The sequence below is a fragment of the Trachemys scripta genome, chromosome 7 (genome assembly GCF_013100865.1).
Source record: "Trachemys scripta elegans isolate TJP31775 chromosome 7, CAS_Tse_1.0, whole genome shotgun sequence".
NCBI lineage: Eukaryota > Metazoa > Chordata > Testudines > Emydidae > Trachemys > Trachemys scripta.
The window spans coordinates 125612319-125614988 of NC_048304.1; the positions used below are offsets into that span (position 1 = coordinate 125612319).

Below are 2670 nucleotides of genomic sequence, written 5' to 3' on the forward strand. Positions count from 1 at the left end.
ACCACCCCCCTGTACCCTACTCCCCCACCCCTCCCCTCCACCCCAACCCCACCCCCCTGTACCCTACTCCCCCAGACACCCCGGGCCGGCGATACCGGGGGTGGGGCCCTCACCTGGACTCCGCGTTTCACCACCGGCGCCGTTCCCCACTGGGGGTCCTGGTCCCCATCGACGGCCGCCAGCGCCGCGGACCGCCCGGCTTCCCCCACACCCGGCCCCCCAGCCCCACCCCAGCAACTTGGGCAGCGACACTAGACCCCATCCCCACGTGTCATTGGCTGTTACCATGACAACGCGTAGCAACACGGCTTCCCATTGGCCAGATTCGCAGGGTCTGTCACCAGTCGCCATCTTTATGAGGGGCAAAGATTCTACCCAAGAGTCGTCATTGCTGTGAGCGGCTAGAGACACCCCCACCCTGATCCCGCCATGTTTGTGCGGGGCCAGCCGCAGAACTCCTAGGGCGGCCATGTTTGTGCGGGGCGAGGGACTCCCTGACTTGGCCAACTGCCTTCCCCCCTCTTTCAAGGGGCTGCGGCAGGGGGTTGGGGTGGGTTCTGGCTGGGGGTGGGGCTCTGAGGTGGGGTCGAGGATGAGGGGTTTGGGGTGTGGGAGGGGCTCAGGGCTGGAGCAGGAGATTGGGGTGCGGGAGGCGTTTTGGGGTGCAGGGTCCCAGGGGCGCTTACTGCAGCTCCCAGAAAGCAGCCGCCAAGTCCCTGCGGCCCCTAGGCACATGAGCGGCCAGGGAGGCTCCACGTGCTGCCCTTGTGCCCACAGGTGCAGCCCCCGCAGCTCCCACTGGTCACAGTTCCCGGCCAATGGGGGCTGCAGAGCCAGCACTTGGGCGGGGGCAGTGCGCGGAGCCTCCCTGGCTGCCCATGCGCCTAGGGGCTTCAGGGACCTGCCGGTCACTTCCAGGATCCGTGCGGAGCCGGGGCAAGCAGGGAGCCTGCTTTAGCCCCGAGTCCCTGCTATACCCCTGACCGGACTTTTAATGGTCCAGTCAGCAGGGCTGACTGGAGCTGCCAGGGTCCCTTTTCGACAGGGTATTCCAGTGGAAAACCGGATGTCTGGCAACCCTAGCCCCGATCCCCCGGCCCAGCCTTCTGCCCGGTCCCCAGCCATGGCCCTGTCCCCTCTGAGCCTGGTCCCCAGCCAGGCCCTGGCCCCCCACCCAGCCTCCTGTCTGGTCCCCAGCCCTTTCCCCTCAGAGCCTGGTCCCCAGCCATGGCCCTGGCCTCCTGGTCCAGCTTCCTGCCCAGTCCCCAGCCACAGCCCCTGCACCCCAGGGTGCCAGGACCCACATGCTTTTCAGACCAGATGCACAGGTTAGCGTCTTTGGAAGGACTGCTGCCTATGAGCCCAGAGAGAGATGCTAGGGCATCGTGCGATTGGCCAGTGCGGTTCCCTCTGGGCAGCTGCCCATGTCCCTGATGTCCCTTTCCAAAATATCTTCCTGCTTGTGTCTGGACGAGCAGTTGTGGCTAAGGCAGCAGTGGCATTGGGTACCCTCTGGGAACACTGGCAGAACTGGCACAGCTACACATACTGGCCAGTTGTTTATGTGCAGGCGCTGCTCCCTTTAGCCATGTCACCCGCTCCAAAACCATCAGTCAGACTTCCTGGGCTGAACATCCCATGGCATGCATGAGTGACTGGGTTTCCCTGTATGGTGGCGGAAGGGCGGGAAAGGCCAAGGCCTGCACTCGTGACCATGATAAAGAATCTCAGAGTCACTTCCTTCTAACACTGAACAAGGAACTTTATTAGAGTGAGGGAAACAGTACTAGCCCTAAAGCCACTCTGTCTGTCCCAGAGAGCTCCTGTCCAGAACCTTCCCCAGCCTCCTCCCGGCCTGCCTCCCTGCTACAAGTTAAAGAAACAGCATGCATAGCCTCACAGGACTGCACATGCTTTAGGCTGGTACCAGCCTTTCCCCCAGAGAGCTGGGGTCCGGGGCGGGGGAGGGGATACAGTGTCCTTAGAGCCCGTGGTCTGTAGTTCAGGAGAGGTCACAAGTGGGGAGCGTCTGCATGAGGGAGGCCTGGTGCTTCCTGTTTGAAAACACGGGTACAGGTGCAGTAGGATAGAAGAAGTCACAGGAGTGGAGTGGAGGGAGGGTGACGTTGACTCAGGGGAACTAGAGTCCCTGCCCATGGATGGATCATCCTTACCTCTCTCCAGCTATTCAGCCAACCTGCCGGATGCTTTAGCTTTAGCTGAGTCTCCTTGCATTAGGAGATCCACTTGACAGACAAAAACATAAATGATGCAATGAGTAGGAGGAGCTTAGAGAAAGGGCGTGGCCAGTGCAGTAAGTGGGAGGAGTTTAAAGAAGAGACTGGTCAGTGCAGTGAAGGGGAGATTGGGGGAAGCACAGGTTTAGTCAGTGAGTGAGAGAGGTTTAGGGAGAGGGTGTTGGTGCCTCCTGGGAGGGGGCTAGAAAGGGGAGTAGTTATTGTAGTCAGTGGGAGGAGTTTAGGGAAGGGGCGTGGCCAGCACACTGAGGAGGAATAGGCGCGGAGAGCACCTGACTGATTCCGGGGACGTGGCCAGGGAAGCCAGTGGGAGGGGTTTAGGGAAGGGGCGTGGCCAGCACTCCAAAGAGGAGGAGTAGGCGCGGAGCGCACCGTGTCCGGTTCCGGGGGCGTGGCCAGGGAAGTCAGTGGG

The 2670-nt window shown here is 61.5% G+C and overlaps 1 protein-coding gene across 2 annotated transcripts in view; it reads right to left on the bottom strand.

Moving 5' to 3' along the window:
- Positions 1-2265, bottom strand: part of MORN4 (MORN repeat containing 4) — a 13633-nt gene extending 11368 nt beyond the window's left edge. Inside the window, exon 1 of one of the 2 annotated variants that reach the window (XM_034776575.1) lies at positions 2175-2265. The gene's annotated coding sequence lies outside the window, so the exon portion shown is untranslated. Of the gene's footprint in view, positions 1-113; positions 243-2174 lie in introns of those variants that run through there. The other variant, XM_034776574.1, reaches the window with a different exon arrangement.
- Positions 2266-2670: the final 405 nt, after the last annotated feature.